Source organism: Nicotiana tabacum, chromosome 7 (genome assembly GCF_000715075.1).
Source record: "Nicotiana tabacum cultivar K326 chromosome 7, ASM71507v2, whole genome shotgun sequence".
NCBI lineage: Eukaryota > Viridiplantae > Streptophyta > Magnoliopsida > Solanales > Solanaceae > Nicotiana > Nicotiana tabacum.
This window is the reverse complement of record NC_134086.1, coordinates 33,488,444-33,515,369: the sequence shown is the minus strand read 5'-3', so window position 1 is coordinate 33,515,369 and position 26,926 is coordinate 33,488,444.

Here is a 26,926-nt window from a genome sequence, read left to right as displayed (position 1 = left end):
CTAGGTTCAGATTGGTTGTCTCAGTGTTGTGTCATTCTGGACTATTGCGCTAAGGCGACACTGTTGTCTATGCCAGAATTGCCACGGATTGAGTGGCGAGGTCCGTAGAATTATGCCCTAGTGGAGTGGTTTTATATTATGAAGGCCCAGCGGACGGTTGGGAAGGATTGTCTTTCTTATTTGGGCTTTCATGATGAATGTCAGTGTAGAGGCTTCTACCATTGATTCAGTCCCGGTGGTGAGGGACTTTTCGGATGTGTTTCTTGTAGCCAGGCATGTCGTCGGGCAAGGTTGTCGATTCGATATTGATTTGATGTCGGGCACCATATCGTATGGCACCGGCAGATTTAAAGGAGTTGAAGATAAGCTCCAGGATTTTTGTGATAAGGAGTTCGTTGGCAGGCCAATGTGGATGCATGTTCTAATTTGAGCTGGCTGTGTTGGCTCTGAATTGTACTATTGAGGGGTGTGTTGATTTGATTGTTATTGAACTTATTAGTAATCTGGGGAGATCTATGAGTTACCTTTCTGTGTTGCGAGATGTTATGATTTGTTGGTTATAGGCACATATGGTGCGGTTCTATTGGGGTTTCATAGTGGAAGTTGAGTGGGAAGAGTAATTGGGTGTTACTCGGTGAACGGCATATCGGTTATGTCCTATCGGGTGTGTGTGGTGTATGTTATTTATTTCACCGTGGGTGTAATAATTGCTTTGGTTCCAGACATCAAATTATGCGTGGTTGTCGATTTCGAGCATAATGATTTGAGGTGGTTCATGTAGAGCAGTGTTGGATAGGATCGCGCATCGCAACAAAGTTATGTGGAGGTATGACCTCGCGGGTTAGATTCATGTGTCCTGTTCCTATGATGCGAGACGGGATCTCAGTCTTGTATTGTGGTGGTACTGGTGAGCTTGAGGTACAGCTCTTTCATTTGAGTCATTTTCATGCTTTGAGTATGTTCGGACCGTTGCTTATGGGTACGCTTATTATGAAAGTTGTGGCTTAGGCCTGTATTAATGTGTCATGCCACCAAAGTAGTGTGTTAGAGTAGAGTAGATCGTTGGGATCATTAATGAATACAAACGGATTCGATTTCAGCATGTTGGAAGGATAACATCGAGATTCGGCTCGAAAATTTGTTGTGGTATTTGCCAAAGGAGGAGTGGCTTCTTGAATGGTTGATCTGGGAAATGGTTATGGCTTACCGCGTGTCTTAGTGATCATTGGTAGTATATGAAAGTGTTGGGATGAGACTTTAGTTGATAAGAGTTTTTCTATCGATATGTGGATGTTGTGTGCAGCTGCTGTGATTAGAAGTTATCACTACAAGTGTTGTGTTATGTGGTATATCATGTGATTGCACCAGAGATAGCATATATGGGTGATTATAGCTTGTTCGGGCTTATTTGGAAAATAGATGTGAGATTCTGATCTTGTGAATGACAGAAGAGGAAATGTGGTTCTTTGGTTTATGGACTAGGATGAATTGTGAAAATTCAATTATATTGTGTTATCGAACCTATGTGAGATAGGGTGACGTGGGATCACCCCCGGATATGTGCATGGTGAGGTTATTCAGCAATTGGTTGGCTTTTGGAACAACTCTGGGCACGTTCGAGGAAGAACGTATGCTTAAGTGGGGGAGGATGTAAAGACCCGACCGGTCATTTTGAGCTTTTGCATTTCGCTCTCCAGTTCTTGGTCATGACTTGCCTCGTGTAATGCAATATGATTTATGTAAATCGTTGGTGTTGGATTTCAAGTTAATTAGAATTTAATTTGGAAGAGCAGTCGCAGTTGAAAGCTTAAAATTTGAAAGGTTTGGCCAATATTTGACTTGTTTGTGTATGATCTCGGATTGGAATTTTTATAATTTGGTTAGCTCCGTTAGGTGATTTGGGAATTAGGAGCGTGATCGGAATGCATTTTGGAAGTTCGTGGAAGGTTTAGGCTTGGATAGGCGAAATGGAGATTTCGGCGCTTTCTGGTTGATAGGTGAGATTTTGATATAGGGGTCGGAATGGAATTCCGAGAGTTGCAGTAGTTTCATTGTGTCATTTGGGATGTGTGTGCAAAATTTCAGGTCATTCGGATGTGATTTGATAGAATTTTTGATAGAAACCATAATTTAAGAGTTCTTAGGCTTGAATCCTATGTTAAATTGGTGATTTGATGTTGTTGTGAGCGTTCCGAAGTTTTGAACAAGTTTGAATGATGTCATGGGATGTATTGGTTCAATTGGTTTGATGTTCCAGGAGTTTCGGGTAGGTTCTGGGATGTTTTAGGCCAAAAATCATAGCTGTAGCAGGTCCAGAAGGGTTGTAGGCCTCGGAACTCACCCGCGCGGTCCGCACAAAAAGAAGTGCAGTCGCGGTAGGTGTCATGCGGACCGCACAAAATGATGTGCGGCCGCAGTGGGGAACGATTCGCTGATCCTACTTCGGAAGCCCATATCTTTTGATCTACAAAGAATTTTGAGATGATTACAAAACAAAAGTTGTAGCCCTTCGTGTCTAGTTTTCAGAAAGGTAAAGTTATCGTACTTTTGACGTCTGTAGAAAGAGTAATGGCCAAAATACTAAAGTATGTCACTGTAGAGGAAGGCCTGTGTGGCCGCAGTTGTTTTTGCGCGGACCGCACTGGCTTGTGCGGACCGCGGTCGATTTTGTGCAGCCCGCGGAGGCTGTAATATCAGGGGTACTCTATAAATATGAGGTTTTGAGTTTTATTAAATATTTTGACCTAGAGAGCTCGGATTTTGGCGATTTTTCGAAGGTTTTTCAAGAAATTCATCGGGGTAAGTGATTCTAACTCAGATTTGGCTAGAGTACATGAATCTATCATTGAATTCATCAGTTAATTCATGATTTGGGATGGAATTTGAGAAGAAAATTGTGAAACCTTTCAAAAATATAAAATGATGATTTGAAGGACCAAATGGTATCGGAATTGGATAATTTTGGTATGGTTAGACTCGTGAGGGTATGAGAATTCTGAAAATGTAAATTTTACCCAATTCCGAGACATGGGCCCGGGGCTCTGGTTTTGCTAATTTCGGGATTTTTGATATTTTTCGAATGTTTTCGCTTGAGCTTTGTTACCTTAGCATATTGTGAAGTATTCGTTTGATTATGGATAGATTCGACGCGCATAGAGGCCAATTCGAAGGGTAAAGTCGTCGCGAGCTAGAGAATTAGCCAGTTTGAGGTGAGTAATGATTGTAAATGATACTCTGAGGGTATGAAACCCCGGATTGCACATCGTAGTGCTATATTAAGGTGAGACACGCGCTGATAATGAGAGTGGGGTTGTTTACTATTGGGGATTGTTACTTGGTCCATCCCGATTGACGATTTTACTGCGTATTTGACTGAAACCTATTTGTTAGCATCATGATTTGGGCTGATTACCATATTTGGGCTTCGTGCCAACTATTTGAACCCTCCGAGGATTTTTATCACTATTTCCTCACTACTTTGACTTATTATTTGAACTTAGTCCTGTTGATATTTACTGTTTTACAAACTCAGCCACTGTTACTCATATTTGAAACTTAAATGATATTTCTAAATGATGTTTTGGGCTGAGAACTACTGTTTTACTAATGCCCGAGGGGCTTGTGATGATTTTCAGACTGAATGAGGCCGAGGGCCATATGTGAGGATATGCTGAGTGATATGAGGCCGAGGGCCTGAGATACTTTTATACGCCACGAGGTGGCTTGAGTGATGTGAGGTCGAGTGCCGGGTGATGTGAGGCCGAGTGCCGAGAGATGATGCCACGAGGTGGCTTGATATAGCGATTGCGCCGTAAGGGGACCCTTCGGAGTCTGCACACCCACAGTGATCGCGGGTACCCATCATGATCTGAGAGTGAGCCTGAGGGGCTGATATTGTTCTAACAGTGAGCCCGAGGGGCTGATATTATTCTGAGAGTGAGCCCGAGGGGCTGGTACTGTTCTGAGAGATTGCCCGAGTGGCAAACCTTTATGTGTTCATCTTTCTTATTTACTTGGCATTTTACCTGTTATACTGTGGTATTTGTGCCCGAAGGGCAGATGTTCTTTGCTTATCAGCACTAACTGTTTTACATTTATTTGCATAACTATTGAAAAAGTCATTTTCGAAAGAGGTTTTAAACTGACCTAAGATATTTCTAAAGATTTCACAGCTTTATTGTTTTCACAAAGGTTTTACACTGCTTATATACATCATGTTGGGTTGCCTTACGTGATTTCTTACTGCTCAGTTGTTATTTACCTTTATTACTCACTGAGTTGGAGTACTCACTTTACTCCCTGCACCTTGTGTGCAGATGCAGGTATTTATACACCCGGTAATGGGTTTTGGCTAATCGGTGGCTGAGTTATTGGAGTTTAACAAGGTGGATGCCAGCGTTCGCAACACCGTTTTCTCTCCCTTTTTGCTCATCAGTCCTGTTTTTGTATATTTCAGACCTTATAGTTGTATTTATACTCTAATAGATTCTCATGACTTGTGACACCCCGGTTTGGGCTGTGTCGGGACGGTTTATTCTATTGTTAACTATATTTTCGCGAATTATTGCTATTAAGTCATGCTTTAAATTGTTTTATGGCAATTAAATGCTTTAAAAGTTGAGTTGGGTTGAACTGGCTGGCCTTGTCTTCACGAGAGGTGCCACGACCGGCTTCGGGGTTAGGGTCGTGACATTGCCTTTCCCTTGCCGGGAATAAAATACCGAGTCTCTAGATCATGCACTGAGTAAACCTCCCTTCAAGTCATTCACTGCCGTGACACGTAGGCAAACATCTTACCATCATATCAATGCTGCGGAACAATCGTTCATAAGCATCATGGCATCTTGTGCCTAGCCTCAGAGCTCTCAGAAGTACCGCTACTGAGCTGAAACAATAGAATACCCTTCCACAAGGCGACGATAATAGCTCAATCAACTATACCGGGAGAAACATCCCACACCATATTCGTAGTACCATTACAATTCTTCAATTCTCGATGAATAGCAAGCGCTTTGCGTCGCATAAGATTGAGTAGGAAGGAAACAAAGGCATAAGCCTCAAAGGATCAAATCACATTATGAGGAATCAAGAAGGGAAGTACTCCTAACAGCCTTGTAGCCTCCCGAAGATAAGTACAGACGTCTCCGTACCGATCCGTGAAACTCTACTAGACTTGCTCATGACTCGCAAGACCTAAGGGAACCTAGTGCGCTGATACCATATTCTCACGACCCAAAATCCATTAAGGGTCATGATGGCGTCGGACACCACTGTCAGGCAAGCCAACCAAATTACTTAGTTAAATTCCAATTTTCGGTATTGTTTAAAATCTATTTTTCTTTATACATTAAATAACGATTAATAAAATTTACAGAAATAACCATGAAGTCTTTAACAAAACTTAACACTTAATAATCCAAAAATCCTCCCAGAACCTGGTGTCACAAGTGCATGAGCAATTTTTAGGAAATAATGTAATACAACAATCGTCCGGAATACAACATTGGACAGAAATAAAAACAAAAATTTGAAAGAGGCTCTGCTGGCTGCAGGTCGCCTCAAGAAGTGCAGCTCGCCTAAGTCTCCGTAACAACCATGTTGTCACGCCCCGTAGGCCACTAGAGATGCATGTGCCTGTGCAACAAAAATGAGCAGAAGTATAGTATGAGTATGAAGCAACGTGTACCCAATGAGTATCCCATCTAATCTCGAAGAAATAGAGATGAGATGGTCGACTTCGACATTTACTAGTGTTCATTTAAGATTTTGGGTGAAATGCTTAGCATAAATGTTACTACCAAATAGCATATAGCAGTAGAGAGGACAAGTTCTTCCATAAAATACAAACTTTAAATCTTCATCATTTTTCTTAGTGGACAAGTATTAAATCCAGGCTGGTAAACAATTAAAAATCACCAAAAGTTTGCAGCAATTATCATGCGCAAGCAATGCCGAGGGTCGAACGGCACGGACCAACAATAATAAAATGTGTACTGCCGAGGGTTGAACAACTCGAACCATAGATGCATCTATTTACCCCGCTCGCGAATCATACATGCGACACTGTCTCATAAAATAATAGAGTTACCCTGCTCGCGAATCATACGTGCGACTCAGGTACTAATAAATACACATATTTCCACATTAAGTTCATATTTTTATCTGGAAAGCAGTTACTCAAGAAAGAAGAAAAATTCTCTTTAAATGAACATGAAGATGAAGTTTAATTCTTTTAGAAATTCATTTACCAATTCGATAGGTTTTAAGCAATTCAAATTGTCAATAATATTACAAATATTCCAAGTATAGCATGCTTTTGGGTCCTAGACTACCCGGACAATAACATAATAGTAGCTATGCACGGGCTCTCGTCACCTCGTGCGTACGTAGCCCCAACAAATAGGAGCACATAACCAATTAACTCACCTATGGGGACAATTCTCTCTTACAAGGTTAGAAAGGAGACTCACCTCGCTCCGAAGATCCATAATCGGCATCCCACGTTCTTCCGAAGACTTGAATCGATGAACAAAGCTCCAAAGCTAGCCATTAATAATGCCAATCCATTAATATATACTTAATTACCCCTAACGATCCAATTTATAACAATTTCTAACATCGATCGAAAAATTGACAAATACGTCCTCGGGCCCACATGCCCAGATTCTAAAAATTTTCAAAGAATAAGTTTACCCATAGCCTCACGAACTCAAATATATAATTTACTCTCAATTTCATACCCAAAATCGTGGTTAAATTCCAAGAATATCAATTTTCTAGGTTTTACTCAAACCCCCAAATTTCTACCAATTTACATGCTAAAATCCATACGAAATCAATATATTTAACTCAAGATAGATAGGGTTAGCTTACCTTGTCGTTGATGATGAAAAATCCCACTTGAAGTTCTCCTCCGCCCATACCGCATCCTCGGCTCTTTTGGCCGCTTCTGCGGCTCCGCACCTGCGGCCAAAACTTCGCAGGTGCGGTTATACCAGATATCAGCTGCTCTAGTCCTTCTTCATTTTCCAAATTCGATCTGTTAACCACCCGGAATTCACCCAAGGCCCCCCGGGACCCCAACCAATCATACCAACCAGTCCCAAAACACATTACGGACTCGCTCGAGGCCTCAAATCATATCAAACAACGCTAAAATCATGAATCGACCTCCACTCCAAGCTTTATGAACTTCAGAATTTCAAACTTCAACTTTCGATGTTTAAAGCTATCAAATCACGTTCGATTGACCTAAAATTTTGCACACAAGTCATATTCGACATTACAGACCTACTCCAACTTTCAGAATTGGAATCCGACCCCGATATCAAAAGGTCCACTTTCGGTCAAACTTCTCAAAAACCTTCAAATTTCTATCTTTAGCCAAATGCCTTCAAAATGACCTACGGACCTCCGAATTCACTTCTGATCGCGCTCCCAACTCCAGAATCACCATACGGGGCTATTCCCAGACTCGGAATCACAAACGGACATCGATAACACTGAAATGCACTACAACCCAAACTTATGAAATTTCTTCCGAAATGCTAACTTCCACAATAGGTGCCAAAACGCTCTTGAGTCATCCAAAACCCGATCCGGGCATACGCCCAAGTCCGAAATCATCATACGAACATGTTGGAACCTTCAGATCCCGATTCTGAGGTTGTTTACTCTGAAATCCAATCTTAGTCAATTCTTTCAACTTAAAGCTTCTGAAATGAGAACTCTCTCTCCAAATCAACTCCGAACTTCCCAGAATTCAATTCCGACCGTGCGTACAAGTCATAATACCTGAAATGAAGCTGCTCTTGGCCTCAAACTGCAGAACGGTGTGCTAGAGCTCAAAACGACCTGTCGGGTCGTTACATTCTCTCCCACAAAAACATATGTTCGTCCTCGAACATGCTTGGAATTATACTGAAGTAGTCTGAAATCATTGTTTGACACCTCGTGCACCTACCCATGCTACCACAACTCAGTTGAGCACACTAGCTCGGCAAATTTTGGAGTTATTCCCTTTTTATTAAAGCAAATAAGCCTTAGAGCCTAATTCCAACATCCGGAATTCTCGGCCAGGACTGTTTCCAACATACGAACACCGTATCAATCACCACGCGATGTACCAAAGCATGATTGCATACCCTTGCTGAATTCACACCTTGCACCGCTTTATTCACAGAACCATAATAACATTCTCTGAGCGTAATAACCAACATTCCTCGAATTTGATGCTCACAACGCACCTCATGATATATATAAGTCTTGTTCTAACTCTTGCAATGCCGCCACGGTGGAAGAGATGTGTAGAAATTCATAACCAACTGCTGAATCGATAAATCGTTGGGTCTATACTCCTGACAAGAACCATCACCTCATTCTGAACCAAACAATGGTCTTTTCTCCTTAATATACTTCATATAATCAAATTGCACTGATTCTAAGTCCAATGGTCTCGTCTCACCCAGTACGAACTGCTCAGGCAATGAGCCACCCCGGACATGATCAAAAGTCTCATATGATGCCACAATGTGCCAATAGGCTACCAATTCGAACGGAATACAAAGGAAACGAACTCTGGAAAGACTACTCAACTCACGCACTAATCTGGACTTTCTTAGAAAATGGGAAACAAGGCATACAAAAATAGCATATAGAAAACTATACTCAACATCACACTGTTACGACGCGTAACCCGATCCAAATAACATACCCATGGCGGCGTGCCACCCGATCCACACATAACACTCACCTAAGGAGGTGCACATCGAGCTAAATTGCTCATTACAACAAAACACTGAATATCGGTCACAAGCACGCCAAGTGTATAATACCATCCCTGAGGGGACATATAGCGCCATAAGCTACGAAGCTCAAGCAAAACTGAGGTGCGATATACGATCTGAATCTCAAAAGCCATCCTGCTCATATAACATCATCTCTATGCAAAACCTCAACATATAAGTAATTCACCAAGCCATCTCACGACTCACGCGACGCAATACATCATTACATGAAATAGCTGACGACGAAATAACACCCCATGTCTGAATACTCCTCCATAAGGAGCGTTATGCTTAAATGGACACATTCGGCCTGATATACGGCCCATATTCACATTTAAACCCGTCCACAGACCTCAAGCTGATTCTGATTGCACTGAACTAAGCTAATAGCTTTTCAAGGGTCCATAATAACTCCCCTTTTTTCTCATAACACATAAGAACAACCATCATAATTGGAGTAATCCTCCACAGTCCACAACCCAATAACCGAGTGCCCTCCCGGCAACAATTCTCAATTTAACAACATCACTACAATCTTCATACTTGGTTTAACTTCGATTAATTAAGTGACTACAGGCCACACTTATATAACCTTCTCGTGGGGAATGCTCCCACAACTTTCTTTATCAGGTAACAGGTCTGTACATCCAAACCACCAACCGTACTAACGCTAAAAAGCGATCAAGAATCCTTAACCAGGATGCAAAGCCTTTCTCGCAAAACACCGATCTCAAGTGATGCTGAAGACAATACCAACTTACTTTAAACATCGACACTTCTTTCCTGCTCATCAGAGCTCGTGACATCCTTGTCAAAATCGAACCGTAACCTTGATCCTCACTTTTAAATTCCATACCGCTCACCGCACCCAACAAGCCAATATGCGATAGTACAAGAATTTCATCATAACTTCTGAACCACTATTAGGTTAATGCTTCATCATATAAAAACTTTTCACCTAACTCCCTTCAGGAGAACCATAGTAATACACAAGTGAATTCTCATAATCGTAGAATATGCAAACCTCTAAGTAGTGGGCCAAGCCACCATAGCCCTTCCGGGATCCTCCTACACATGACAGGCCATAGCAGAGGAATATTTCTGAATAAAATCATTTACGGCAGCCGACAAGACTCACAAGCACCATCATAAATCACTTGCATAACTTGATCACGCTGAAGGGACTGATCACTCCCAGCAATATGCCAATTCAACTATGGCTAACCAATCTATCCTCTTTTCAATTTATCCTTGATTGCCTTAGAAATGATACTAACTCCTTTCAACACATACACACTCCATCCGCACTCATCCCGAGTGACCTTGAATCACGAGACCATGTTGTCTCAAATCCCACGAACCATTTCATACCTTCCTTGTGCACACATTCACACCCTCAACTGATATGCCCATTTTTCTAATCCTTTTACGAATCCAAAGTCTTGTCTCATTCCCTTCCAAATGCTAAACAACACATTAAAACATCATAGAACATTCTGTGCTTCGTCTCATAAACTGCTACAAAGCTTGATTCTTAACTGTACCTATAGGCTCGAAATCATTAGGCACCATACTTTAACATTTGAATTCACTAGGACCATTGCTGAGAGCCACCCGCTCTAACTTGGTCCCGAATATAATCAAGTTCATGAATCTTCTAGCACAGGAATACCCTCTCAACGAGGCACCCGGCAGAATTACTTCCCTTGAAACCTGCACTTATACAAGGCATAAATCCTGAATCCTTCCCCAAGTCTGAGCATGAGCCAATAAGGTCAATCATAACACACCTTTGACAATTCCTTTGCTCAAATTATCACTTATGCTCTTTTTTCCGTAACTGAAATATCCCATCAATATGCTAATAACCAGACACCTAGCAAGTAGTTAACTATGCAATCCAATCATAGGCGGTGGGACTCTCCCACTTAGCTTGAAGCCACTATTACACAACTCTGAAATTCACCAAGATTCCTTATCTCTTATTGACATAACCATGCGCGATCAACCGCAAAAATTCTCGGAATCTTTCCGTAAAACCCCCTTTTTACACTTTGAATCATCAACCATATTCGCACGGCCGATCTCCTTGCGGTATAACCAATAGAATTCTTCGCAGAAGCTTCGCCAATCGCGTGACCACTAACCTGCTCACAGAGAATAACCCCCTGTGGAAATCACTCTCCGACATCTTACAACGTTGCTGAACGGAGTATATTCACTGCGACATCAATGATCCATTCTGAGTCCGAGCTCACTCTCTAGCTGCACCAGTCCATTCACTCCTCGTGGACATCAATTAAGTATGCGGCAACATCTTTCAAATTCAAAGTTAGGTTGTATCATTCTTCATTTCAAGCAGCTCCTTTCCGTTATATCAAATCTCCTACCGCATAATAGTCCATACTTCAAATTAATCCGTAGGCCCTAATCACCAATCACTAAAATTCCCAAATCATTCCAAACTCTCCTCAAGGAGTGTGGTCATCCTACCACCAAGCCCATATGCAACTCCGCCACTCTCCCACTTTGGCGGAACTCACCCCCACGTGTCCTTCCTCATCCTTTGTTGCTCAGTTGTTGCCTTAAATAAAACCTATCTTCGTAGCGCTTGAACCCACGAACCTCTACTAACTTTAAACCTTTCTGAAGGTCATCTTTCTCGAGCCGTCAACATTAGAAACACTGATTCAATCCTGAACCACCGCACCCCGCAATCTATGACAACCGTTTCCCCATTATTATTTCACAATATCCCGCCCTAGAGGCGAATTGAAGAAAACCATAACACCGACGATCTCAACATATTCAATCGAGGGCGACGATACCACGTCACAGATGAAAATTCCACCACGCTCGAAAATACCAAGTCTCATCACTCCATCAACTCAAATCTGAACATTCTTAGTCTGATTGCCTTTCCTCTACCGAAAATAAAATACCGAATCTCTGAATCATGCACTGAGTAAACCTCCCTTCAAGTCATTCACTGTCCCGACACGTAGGCAAACATCCTACCATCATATCAATACTTGTAGAATAATCGTTCATAAGCATCATGGCAACTTGTACCTAGCCTCAGAGCTCTCATAAGTACCGCTACTGAGCTGAAACAATAGAATATCCTTCCACAAAGTGACGATAATAGCTCAAACAACCCCGCAGGGAGAAACACCCTGCACCACATTCGTGGTACCATTACAATCCTTAAATTCTCGATTTATAACCAGCGGTTCACTTCACGTAAGATTGAGTAGGAAGGAACAAGGGCATGAGCCTCAAGGAAATCAAATCGCACGATGAGGAATCAAGAAGGGAAGTACTTCTAACAGCCCTGTAGCCTCCCAAAGATAAGTACAGACGTCTCCATACCGATCCGCAAGACTCTACTAGACTTGCTCATGACTCGTGAGACCCTAGGGAATCTAGTGCTCTGATACCATGTTGTCACGACCCAAAATCCACTAAGGGTCGTGATGGCACCGGACACCACTGTCAGTCAAGCCACCGCGGAAGTATTAATAAATTCTCATTTTAAATAATTGTGAAAAACTCTGATTTTACTCCAATTTTTACTAGTAAAAGATATTCAGTTCAAATTAATTACACATGTCAAGAAGACAATACGAAATACCCCATAACTTTCCCAGAACCCTGTGTCACAAGTGCATGAGCTATTTCAAAGAAGCAATATAATACAACAGCTGTCCGAAATACAAATGGACAGAAATGAAGATACAGTACAATACTCTGAAGGAGACTCTACTGTCTGTGGGCGTCTTGATAAATGCAACTCGCCTAAGTCTCCATATCAACCATGCCGCTATGCCCCTATGCCACTAGCCACATATGAACCTGTGCAACAAAAATGCACAGCAAGTGTGAAATAAGTACGAAAATAACGTGTACCCAATGAGTATCCCATCTAATCTCGAAGAAGTAGAGACGAGAGGTCGACTTCGACATTTACTAGTGGTCATTTAAGATTTTGGGTGAAATGCTAAGCATAAATGTTACTACCAAATAGCATATAGCTATAGAGAAGACAAGTTCTTCCATAAAGTACAAACTTTAAATCTTCGTCATTTTTCTTGGTGGGCAAATATTAAATCCAGGCTGCTAAACAATTAAAAATCACCAAAAGTTTACAGCAATTATCATGTGCAAGCAATGACAAGGGTCGAACGGCGTGGACCAACAATAATAAAATGTGCACTACCGAGGGTCGAATGGCTCGAACCATAGATGCATCTATTTACCCCGCTCGCGAATCGTACATGCAACACGGTCACACACAATAATAGAGTTACCCTGCTCGCGAATCATACGTGTGACTCAGGTACTCATAAATACACATATTTCCACATTAAGTTCACATTTTTATCAGAAAAGCAGTTACTCAAGAAAGAGGAAAAATTCCCTTTAAATGAACATGAAGATGAAGTTTAATTCTTTTAGAAATTCATTTACCAATTCGATAGGTTTTAAGCAATTCAAATTGTCAATAATATTTCAAGTATAGCATGCTTTTGGGTCCGAGACTATCCGGACAATAACATAATAGTAGCTACGCACGGACTCTCGTCACCTCGTGCATACATAGCCTCCACAAATAAGAGCACATAACCAATTAACTTACCTATGGGGACAATTCCCTCTTACAAGGTTAGAAAGGAGACTCACCTCGCTCCGAAGATCCATAATCGGCATCCCACGTTCTTCCGAAGACTCGAATCGATGAACAAAGCTCCAAAGCTAGCCAATAATAATGTCAATCTATTAATATATACTCAATTACCCCTAACGATCCAATTTATAACAATTCCTAACCCCGATGGAAAAGTTGACAAATACGCCCTCAAGCCCACATGCCCGATTTCTAAAAAAATTCAAAGAATAAGTTTACTCATAGCCTCACGAACTCAAATATATAATTTACTCTCAATTTCATACCCAAAATCGTGATCAAATTCCAAGAATATCAATTTTCTAGGTTTTACTCAAACCCCCAAATTTCTACCAATTTACATGCTAAAATCCATACGAAATCAATATATTTAACTCAAGATAGATAGGGTTAGCTTACCTTGTCGTTGATGATGAAAAAACCCACCCGAAGCTCTCCAAAATCGTCCATAACAACAGAAAATGAGAGAAAAATGGCCAAGTCTCAACTTTAAAACAACCCACTGCCTCCAGCACTTTCCGCACCTGCGGTCCCTTGACCGCTTCTGTGGTTCCGCAGGTGCGGTTCAAGTACCGCTTCTGAAGTCCTCACCAGGCTGCCCATTTCCACTTCTGCGGCTCCTCCACTATAGGGTGCGGTCCCGCATCTGCGGCAAAATGACCACATCTGCGGTTCAAGCTCTCCTCCGCCCATACCGCATCTGCGGCTCTTTTGGCTGCTTTTGCGGCTCCGCACCTGCGGCCAAAACTTCGCAGGTGCGGTTATACCAGATATCAGGTGCTCCAGTCCTTCTTCATTTTTAAAATTCGATCTGTTAACCACCCGGAATCCACCCGAGGCCTCCCCGGACCCCGACCAATCATACCAACCAGTCCCAAAACATGTTAAGGACTTGCTCGAGGCCTCAAATCATATCAATCAATGCTAAAATCATGAATCGACCTCCAATCCAAGCTTTATGAACTTTAGAATTTCAAACTTCAACTTTCGATGTTTAAACCTATCAAATCACGTCCGATTGACCTCAAATTTTGCACACAAGTCATATTCGACATTACGGACCTACTCCATCTTGCGGAATTGGAATTCGACCCCGATATCAAAAGGTCCACTTCCGGTCAAACTTCTCAAAAACCTTCAAATTTCTATCTTTTGCCAAATGACTTCAAAATGACCTACGGACCTCCAAATTCACTTCCGATCGCGCTCCCAACTCTAAAATCACCATACGGGGCTATTTCCAGACTCGGAATCCCAAACGGACATCGATAACACTGAAATGCGCTTCAACCCAAACTTATAAAATTTCTTCTGAAATGCTAACTTCCACAATATGCTCCAAAATGCTCCCTGGTCATCCAAAACCCGATCCGGGCATACGCCTAAGTCCGAAATCATCATACGAACCAGCTGGAACCTTCAGATCCTGATTCCAAGGTCGTTTACTCTTTAAATCCAATCTTAGTCAATTCTTTCAACTTAAAGCTTCTAAAATGAGAACTCTCTCTCCAAATCAACTCCGAACTTTCCGGAATTCAATTCCGACCATGCGTACAAGTCATAATACCTGAAATGAAACTGCTCATGGCCTCAAACTGTTGAATGGCGTGTTAGAGCTCAAAACGATCGGTCGGGTCGTTACAAAAGTCACATGGCAATATAGTAAGTGTGCATTGTGGTTAAGCCAAACGGCAAGCTAATATAAAGTCACTTGGCAAATTATGACAATATTTGTTGTAGTATTTAATTTAAATTGAAAGACAAGATATTTATTTAAATTTAAATGAAAAGATATTAAATAAGATTCTTTTGAATTTGAATGGAAAGAAAGTTAAATTTGAATTTATTAATTAATTAATTAGGAAAGCTAATCAACACATAAATGCTCCAATTCAAATGGGAGGCTCAACGACTGAGGCGAATTATTCCAAATAATGAGAAAGAGTTTTCTAAAATTTGAGTTCACAACAAAAATAACAGAAAAAATAAAAACGTGTTTGTTACTAGAAATAAGACTAAAAAATTTAGGTTCGAATCCATAATCATAATTACCGAATTATTGGATCAAAACTTAACTTTTGTAACTACCTTAGGTATAATGTTTAACTATGAATCGACTCATACATTGGCTAAACAAATGTCAATTGTGTTGCCTTCCGGTAAAATTACTTATCCAATATTTTATAATTTATTTTATATCTCAATTGTTTGGAAGAAATGCATGCATTTTTTTGTTTTTATTTTTATTTTTCTATTAGTGCTATGCTAAAATATATAAGAAGGGAGCATAAATTCTTCTCTAATGGCTCAGATATGGACAATGACTTTTTAGCGCGTTGTTGATATTTATGTTCTCTCAAATTGTATGAGCTAATTGATCGAGCAACCGATGGGGTCGAATATATTTATATATATTGTGTGTGTGTGTGTGTCAATTAGAATGAACTAGATTTGGATAGGGTAAACACATAGATGAATATAATTGCACTATTTAGGATTGCTATTTACACAAAATAAAATAAATCATAAAATCATAAAGTAAAATTCATTTAATTAAGAATTACATGTAAGAACTCATCTTCTTTTAGTACATGTGCATCGTAGAAGAAAAATATTTAAAGTAAGTTAATATTTATTTAATTATAATATATTAATCTTAATCCCAAATGTATCATTTAAATTATTAAAAATAATGTGACTTTAATTGTGTGATTAAAATTGAAGTAACTAGCAATATTGAGCAAATTACCATCCAACTATTTTATAAGTTGGTAACTCCCAAAAGTTAGAATAATTTGGTTGTTAATAAATTATCATGTGTGTATATATTAATTTATCATTGTATAATTTTAGCTTGGTAGAAGTTGATGTTGATGTGAGAATTTATTATATTGAGATAATAATATAATATATTTTTATAATTTAAATTAAGATAATACTAAATGTATTTTTATTTGTTATTACTCTATATAGTATGATTTCACTCAGTTTCAATATAGATGAGATAGTTTGCGTTGACACGAAATTGAAGAACGAAAAATAAAACTTTTGAAACTTATGATCATTTAAGTTTTGTGGGGCCATGATATTTGCATGGGTGTAAAAACTTCTCATTATATGTAAAATGGGTAAAATAAAAAATTTAAAGTTAAATTATTTCCAAATACAGAAATGTGTCATTCTTTTGGAACAAACTAATAAGAAAAATATTTTATGTAAATTGAAAGGGAAGGAATATTTATTTTTGAATCATATTATATTTTTATTTGTTTGTATCACCGGCTATATATAAGGTTATAATATTTAAATTTATGTCAATAGTTATTCAAATAATTTATTTATTTTCATTTATAGAATTTAGCAGGATCATAATATTATCCGCACATTCTACGGGTACTAATACTAATAAAAATAAAAGGAGAATAAAAGAAAAGACACAATTGTTTGTCATTTATGTATAACTCTTTTTCTCCATGTCATAGTAAACCACTCCTAACAAAAAACTCATTCTCCTAAAAATCCGGTGGAAGATACTTGTGAATTGTGATAAGCGAAAGTGATCTTCCACTGTATTGTAATCCGTCTCTATTGGTCAGGTACGATTTAGATTGTGGCTTTTCCTTTTTTGGCCTAAATTGTTTTCCTGGTTCTGATGGTTGTTTCACGAGTTGGAATAGGTTTGTTGTGTTATTTGGGACTTTCGTCAATAAATATGTTTATCCAATCCGCAACAAATCGAATGAAACCTGACGAAAAAGGAGTTAAAAACTTTGTTGAGGGACAAACTTCTGTTTTTTATTTTATTTTAAAAATACGTACAAATCAATCTAATTATATTTGGTTATTCTTAATTTCACACCAATCAAGTTTTACACATCTGTTTACACAGTTGGGTTTGAGTAGGTTCTTTTATAGCATATTTTGTCGCTACTTATGACTTGAAATTACAGCGTGTACTACCATTAAACCCCCTAATGCGTTGTGGCAACCGGTGTAAATGAAGCGTTAGTATATAATATACTTTTTGGATTTTGTCAATTATATATAAAAAGTTCAAGGTAGATTACAGGTAAGACTGCAACAATTGGTGCATATTTCGTATTTGCCTATGATAATTAGACTTCGTTTCCACTTACAAGGTTTTTTTAAAACACACACACACACAAGAATGGTGAGATATTACACAGATCACATTTGATAACAAAATTTTATTAATATAAAAAAGTTGTAACGCAACAAAAGCATATAAAAAAGCATAGAGAACGCCAACTCATTTAGGTGCCCTTATTAGGCAAATAGTCAACAGACTTGACATCTAAATTGGATGATACAGGTGATGACATTGACCAATTGAAAATTAGATTCTGTTGCCAGTCGAAGAAGAGATATAAACCATCTTGCATTAAATTCCAAGTGCACCTTTTCTTATGAATATCACACCTAGGTGCATCTCTATAAAATTTAAAAAGAAGGAAAGTTCCATATCTAGGACCAGCTGTCATGTTACATAAAAGTGTTGGTTCTAATTGACCTGTGGCGATTTCAACAAGATATCTGTGAACGCCCGATTGTCTAAGTCCAACTCTTCCTTCGGTAATATTACCGTTCATTACACAATCGACCCATAATGGATCGACTAACTCGCTAATGATGTCTACATTGAAGTTATTCGCCCTTGCATAAAAAGAGAATGATGATAAGAAAAGGAGGAAAACTAAAATTGGCAATTGAAATTTGATTGAAGAGGAAGGCATATTGTCCTTGGCCTTGTTGGTGGGTAACTTTGTTAGAGAAATTATTGGATTTTGAGTTCTTTAAATAGACTAAAATATAAAGAAGAAGAAAAGTTAATTTGTTAAGTTCTTAATTGAAATTGAACATAATCAAGAGTTAGATGGTAGAAAATGGAAATCTTATTAAAAACACTTCATTCTTATAGGTATGTAATTATGTTAATAACAAAATATCAAATTCATATATGTTAAACATTTAATTAGTTAAATCTTATAGACAAAAACTGATTTTGCAATATAATAAATATATCTACAAGTGTGGCTGCTCCTTATAAAAGACTCTGGGTAAGTACACGTTGTCAAGTGGGTTAGAAAGAGAAAATATTTTGCTGAGTATTTTTTGTAGGAAAGATAAATACTGCTACATGTTTTTTTAATAGTAGTGGTGTTTGGGTTAGCTTTCCCCGCCTCGACGAATTTCACATGATATTTATGCTACCACCTACAAGCATATCAAAGTTTGGACAAATAAGAAGAAATCACCTAATATTTTATCCGAATGAGATTTGAAATTTTATTAACTATTAAGCCATACTCTTAGCCAGAGGCACATCCGGGATTTGATGGTTACGAGTAACACTTTCTAATGCAAACTTACCATTTGTGAATGAGATTGAATTCGGGTGGTTTGATCTATTTTGAACTAATTCGATTCGGTTTGATCTATTTTGAATTAATTCGGTTCGATTTACAAGATTTTTTATGCATAAATAAATATATAGCTATCAAACCAAATAAACTTTGTCAACTCGATGTCACGACCCAAATCTCTCACCTTTGGGACCGTGATGTCGCCTAACTTTGCACTCGCTAGGCAAGCCAACATTACAAAAATTTCACCTTTTTCATTTATCCTTTTATCATTAGAGTTTAACAAAACTAAATCAGCGGAAATAAAAGCGGAAGTACATGATTTAGCTGATTACCCTTATACTATTAACAAAAATCGAAATAAATACCACCCAGAAACTGGTGTCTCATCTCACGAACATTCTATGAGTACTACAAGTAATGGTTTGAAAGAAAATACATCTTTCTCGAAGAAAGTAAAATAGAAATGAAGTAAAGATAGGAGGGGACGCCAGGGCCTGCGGACACCTACAGGATTACCTTGGGTCTCCTGAGTGAAGTATTAGCAATCGACCTCTCGATCAGCCACTACCAGCTCCAAAATCTGCACAGAAAATGCAGAGTGCAGTATCAGTACAACCGATCCCATGTACTGGTAAGTGCCGAACCTAACCTCGACGAAATAGTGACGAGGCTACGGCGGGGCATAAACAATATATATCCTGCAACAGTTTATAATAAAGCAAAAAGGAGATACGAAATGAAATATGACAGTAACTTGCATTAAATAAACACGGAAAACCCCTAGATTCTGGGATAAAATTTTGTAAAAAGATGAAACAGATTGAAAGAAATGAGTTAAGAATAATTTGCCTATGATTTGGGGAAGAACTTGCTCTAGGAAAATCGCCTCTTGAAGTTTAGGTTTTGAAAAATGGGAGAATGAATAAAAAAATCGTCCAATACCCTTTTACTCAGCTGCAGATATGGCAATTGCGACCTGAGCTTCGCAATTGTAAAGCTCGCAAATGCGAAGCCCTTCACAGTCCTACTGCCTTCGCAAATGCGAAGAAAGTGTCGCATTTGCGATCATACCCCTTCCTAGACTCCCTTCTCAATTGTGAAGATATGTTCGCATTTGTGAACTATGTTGGCCTAGGATTTATTCGCAATTGCGATTAAAACCTCGCAATTGCCATGCCTTCTTGGTTCGCATTTGCGGAGAATAATGCGAGATCAGAGGCTTGCTACAAATACGAGATACAATAGCAAATTTCTAAGTTCCAAAATCACTCAGTAGCCTATCAAAACTCACCTAAGCCCTCGGGGCTCCAAACCAAATATGCACACAAGTCTTAAAATATCATACGAACTTGTTCGCGCGATCAAATCATCAAAATAACACCTAGAATTACGAATTCAATACCAAAACACATGAAATTTTCAAGATAGTTTCAAAACTTCTTTTTTCTCAACCAAAGGTCCGAATCACATCAAATCACCTTCGTTTTTTTACCAAATTTCACAAATTAGGTTTAAATATCATAAGGGACCTCTACCGGGCTCCAGAACCAAAATATGGGCCCGATACCAACAAGAGCAAATCTTTTAAATTATTGCATTTTCAGTCTTATTAATTTCCTTCAAAAATTCATTTCTCGGGCTAGGGACCTCGGAATTCGATTTCGGGCATACGCCCAGGTCCCATACTTTATTACGAACCCTTGGGGACCATCGGAATACGGGTCCGGGTTCAGATTTGTTTACCCAAAACGTTGACCGAAGTCAACAAAAATCATCTTTTTAAGCCAAAAATCCTCATTTCTTAAATTTTTCACATAAAGGCTTTCCGAATATACGCCCCGATTGCGCACACAAATCGAGGAGAAATAAAATAAGGTTTTCAAGGCCTCAAAATACGAAATCGGATTGTAAAACAGAAGATTACCTTTTGGGTCATCTCACTCGACCTAATTCTCTAGCTTTATTGAATGATGTGATTAGATGCATGAAATTAAAATAAAAATTTTAAGTTAGCAAATACATTCCTTATATGTCTATTGATACCATCATTTAAAAAGATTTTAAAAATCATGAAAACAATAAAATTATATGGATAAAAAGAGAATTAAAAAATCACATTTAAAGAAAATATTGAAGATCTACGCAAAGAAAAGAGAAGCAAATATATTATTGAATAAATATAAAATGATTGTACTGAGAGAGAAGATCGAAAGATGAAAGAAATATAAGAAATTAAGAAAAGAATAAGAATATAAAGAAAGAAAAGGGAAAGGCAGGGATTTGATCCTGCGCTTTGAACCATGGCACCAAGAGCAAACATATTACTCTAGGTGCCATCCTTTTAATATACAGTTTCTTTGTGAAATATCAACAGCTATATAAACACACATAAAATTTTACCCGAGCGACGGGTGGCGTACCACCCCCAACCCTCTACATAGATTCACCCCTGCCCTTAGTGCAATATTACTCCATGTGTCTTTTTTTTTTTTTTTTTTTTGGCAGCTTGCCAGACTTATCTATGGATTTCTTTTGTGGTTAGAGTGTGAAACTGAAGAGAATAGGAAAACAATGCTTGTCTAACTAATTGGTATGTCTCAGGTTAATGCTTATACACTGTCCCTTTTTTTCCCTTCTAAATAATAATGTAATTATTGTTCGTCAAATGTCAGCACATGTTCACACTTACGTAATAGCTTAGGTGGGAGTTCTTGAATGAAACAGTATCATCTCAAGCTCAAGAAGTCATAAGAGTATGGTATGAATTTTCATTAACAACACAGGTTATCTAGTTGATTTTCAGTTTTATTCACTTCTTGATTTCTAATTTATTTCTGATGATAGATTTGCGAAAAACAATGAAATGTCCTATGTATAATCTCCTCTTTCTCATTTCTCCTAATCCTATTGCTTTACTGAACAAATACACAGTGATGATAGAGTAGTCCAGAATTAAGACATAGTTTGTAAGATAGTTTGTTATTGGCAAGTTGGAAGGGGGATTCTTCCCACATCGGAAAAAAGAAGTTCCGTGCCTGTTATGTGAAACACCTTCAAGACCGACCTTACTCGTACCGTGTCTGTTAGCCTCGGAACTGATCATTATGAAATAACACTCAACAAGCACGAGTTTGTCTCAACAGGCACGAGTTTGTCTCAACAGGCACGAGTTTGTCTCAACAGGCACGAGACTGACTCAACAGGCACGAGACTGAATCAACAGGCACGAGATTGTCTCAACAGGCACGAGATTGACTCAACAGGCACGAGATCCTAGAGTTAATTATTTTTAACAGTAAAATCAAATTTATTTGAATTTTAAATTCAAAATTCGAATAAATAGTCGTGTCTGTTTGTGAAACAAGACATCCTTCTGAAAGGGTCTGTTGGTTGCCTATAAATACACAAGAATTCCAACGAAGTGAAATAGAAAATCACAAGTGTTACTGCAGGCTTTGTTGTATCCTGAAGAGAATCGTTTTGTATTTTCCCTAAATTAGTATACAGGCGATAACTCTTTAAGGACAGTCGATTTTCACGCCTCAAAGCCAATTTGATTATTTTATTTTTAACAATCTTAAAGAGTTATCCTGCTATGGAGAAATTGATGTTTGTTGTTGAGAATCTGAAGGAGTTCATCAAACTTGATCGCTTTGATGGAACGAACTTTACCCGTTGGAGAGACAAAATGATATTCTTGTTGTCCGCTCTCAATATCTACTATGTTCTTGATTATGCCTTGCCTCCAATGCCTGAGCCCACATCAGAAGATTCTGACGTAGTCAAGGAAGAAAGGAAGAAACGAGAACATGATGAACTGTTGTGTCGCGGCCATATTCTGAATACTTTGACAGATCGACTCTATGATCTTTACTGCAATCTGAAGTCACCAAGAGAAATTTGGACTGCTCTACAAACTGCATACCAGAATGAAAAACGAGGTATTGACAAATTCCTGGTTCTGCAGTACTTTGAATTTAAAATATTTGATACTAGGCCTATAATGGATCAAATTCATGAACTGCAAATCTTAATATCAAAACTAAGTGATCTTGAAGTTAAAATTCCTGATGCACTTCAAATAGGTGCTATTCTTTCGAAATTGCCTTCCTCTTGGAATGACTATAGAAAGAAAATCCTACATTCTATGGATAAAATGATTGTGGAACAATTTCGTACTCACATTCAAATTGAAAGTGAGACTCGTGCTCGTGATGCTATTAGTCAGCCTTCGAGTTCCGCAGTCAATTTTGTCAGTCAGAATGGTTCAGGAAGTGGGAACAAACATCTGAAAGTTTCCAAAAAGTCTTCTTTTAAAAAGAGAAAGAACTTTAGTTGTCATCATTGTGGAAAGAAAGGCCATATGATTCGGGACTGCGGATATAGAAAGGCAGGAATAAATTTCAATGCAGGCAATACCGAAAAGTCTAGAAAGATTGAAAAATCTGGAAATTCTGAAAAGGCAAACATAGTGGAAAATTCTGCCCAAGGACTGGTTGCCATGGTTTCCGCAATGCAAATTGGTATGGTCACAGAGTTGAATGTGGCTACCGCTGCTACAAAAACTCAAGACTGGTGGCTAGATTCGGGTGCTACTATTCATGTCTGTTATGACAAGAAGATGTTCAAGACATATACAGAAGTGTAGGATTCTGAACAAGTCTTGATGGGAAACCATGTTGCGGCAGATGTTGCTGGAAAAGGAAGTATTGAGATTAACTTCACATCTGGCCAGAAGTTGACGTTACTGAATGTGTATCATGTTCCTGATATGAAGAAAAACTTAATGTCCACTGCTTTGCTGTCAAAGAAAGGCTTCAAGATAGTTATTGAGTCTGATCATGTAATAGTGTCTAAGAATGGTGTTTTTTGTTGGAAAAAGGCTATAACTGTAACGGCATGTTCAAATTGAGTATTAATGAAATAAATTATGTTTCTGCTTACATCGTTGAGTCTGATTTTTGTTTATGGCATGCTAGACTAGGACATTTAAATTTTGGCTCTTTGAATTATATGTCCAAAAATGGTTATATCTCATGTAAAACTCAACATATAAAATGTGAAATTTGCATACAAGTAAAGATGACAAAGAAACCATTTCGTAAAGTTGAAAGATCCACAGAACTATTAGATTTAATTCATTCAGACTTGTGTGAATTAAATGGAGAATTAACTAGAGGAGGCAAAAGATATTTTATTACTTTTATAGACGACTTCTCTAGATTTACATATGTTTACCTACTTAGAACTAAGGATGAAGCTTTTCAAAAGTTTAAAGAATACAAGTCTGTTGTGGAAAATCAAAGGAGTAGGAAAATTAAAATTATTCGAAGTGATAGAGGCGGAGAATATTTTCCTAACGAATTTAATAAGTTCTATGAAGAGCATGGCCTAATACATCAAATGAGTGCCCCTTATACTCCTCAACAAAATGGGTTAGCGGAAAGAAAAAATAGAACTTTGGTGGATATGGTTAATGCTATGTTACTTAATGCACATTTGCCACATAATTTATGGGGTGAAGCACTACTAACTGCATGTTATATTTTAAATAGAGTGCCTTCAAAGAGTATGCATATTTCGCCTTATGAGCTTTGGAATGGTAGAAAACCAAATTTAAATTATTTTAAAGTGTGGGGGTGTATATCCTATTATAGAGTACCTGACCATCAAAGAACAAAATTGGGTCCTAGAGGAATTAAAAGTGTTTTTGTAGGATATGCACAACACTCCAAATCTTATAGACTGCTAGATCTAGAATCTAATGTCATTATAGAATCTATACATGTTGAATTTATTGAAAATAGATTTAAAAATGACAATGTTGATGAAATGACTGAAATAAATGGAAAACGTATTGATGCTAATAAATTGTCGCTTCCTGAAATTATTAAAACTAAGGAAAGAAGTGATGATATGCAGATAGAACCAAGGAAAAGCCAAAGAATAAGAAAGGAAAAACATCTTGGTTCTGATTTTATTTCTTCACAATCTATAGTATTTCTTGTTGAAGGAGATAGGACAAACGTTTGTAATCAAATTCCAATTGTATTAAATGTTGAAGAAGACCCAAAGACTTTTCAAGAAGCAATGTCTTCTAGAGACGCTGCTTTTTGGAAAGAGGCCATTAATGATGAAATGGACTCAATTATATCCAACAACACTTGGGTTTTAGTTGATCTTCCTCTTGGATCAAAACCTATAGGTTGTAAGTGGGTCTTTAGGAGAAAGTACAATACAGATGGTTCCATCCAAACCTTCAAAGCAAGATTAGTTGCAAAAGGTTTCACTCAAAAGGAAGGCATAGACTATTTTGATACATATGCTCATGTTGCAAGAATAACATCTATTAGAGTCCTTTTATCCTTGGCCTCTATCTATGATTTTTACGTACATCAAATGGATGTTAAAACAGCCTTTTTAAATGGGAACCTTAGTGAAGAAATATATATGCAACAACCTGAAGGTTTTGTTCTTCCGGGAAACGAGAAGAAAGTTTGCAAATTGATAAAGTCTCTTTATGGTCTTAAACAAGTGCCTAAACAGTGGCATGAAAGATTTGATAGTGTAATACTATCAACCGGATTCGTACATAATAATGCAGACAAGTGCATTTACTCTAAATTTACAAAAGAATATGGAGTAATAATTTGTTTATATATCGATGACATGCTGATTTTTGGTACGAATCTACAAGGAATTATCGAGACCAAAAAGTATCTAACCTCAGTTTTTAAAATGAAGGATTTAAATGAAGTTGATACTATTTTGGGAATCAAGGTCAAAAGAGATAACAAGCAAGTGACTTTGTCACAAGCACATTATATAGATAAAATCCTTACTAAATTCAGTCATTTAGGAATAAAGGGGTATAATACTCCTTATGATTCTAGTGTTAAGCTAACTGCAAATACTGGAAGAGCAGTAGCACAGTTGGAGTATGCAAGTGCGATAGGTAGTATGATGTATGCAATGCATTGCACTAGACCCGACATTGCATTTGCTGTTTGTAAACTTTCAAGGTTTACCAGTAATCCAGGTAATGATCATTGGAAAGCAATAAGTAGAGTACTTGGATATTTAAAATATACAAAGCACTTAGGCATTTGCTATAATGGTTTTCCTAATGTATTAGAGGGATATTCTGATGCAAGTTGGATTACAAGTGTTAATGATAATAAATCCACATCAGGATGGATATTTACTCTAGGCGGTGGAGCCATTAGTTGGGCATCCAAGAAACAAACATGTATTTCCCATTCTACTATGGAATCTGAATTTATTGCATTAGCAGCTGCTGGAAAAGAAGCAGAATGGCTGAGGAATATGTTACTTGATATAAAGTTGTGGCCACAACCTATGCCAGCCATTTCCATATTCTGTGATAGTGAGACTACAATGTGTGTTGCTCACAATAAAATATATAATGGGAAATCGAGACATATAAGCTTGAGACATGCTTATATAAGAGAATTAATTACTAATGGAGCTATAGCTATAATATATGTGAGATCAAATAAGAATTTGGCTGATCCACTTACGAAGCCATTAGGTAGAGATGTAGTACAACAAACTTGTGGAGAGATGGGGCTGAGACCCTTAAATTAAATACAAGGAATGGGAACCCCACTTTGAGTTAGTATACACTCTAACAATATAAGTTCAATGGGTAATAACAAGTTACTTGTATTGTTTAAGCACTGATCTCCTCTTTAGGAGCCCTAATTCTAATGTACTACTTACTGTTATATGAGGAGTTAAGGAGTTGTTAAATGCTTGTTATAACAGGGGCATAAAGACAAACTCCAAAGTGCATACTGTTACATGAAGAGGTTGATTAATCTTAATGGAATTATTAATGTCTGGAGTAACAGGGACATATAACTAATTCCACCTATATGAATATTGAAGTGGTGCCGCTTCTAGCAAGATTTAAAGGGTTGATCTTGTAAATATTCATGAATTCAAGATGAGCACATGGCCGTAAACGTGCTAAAGCGAATACTGAATTTTCTAAGCTACTAGATAACACTGTGTGTGTGGTACTTTCGGTTTTGGCACAAGGA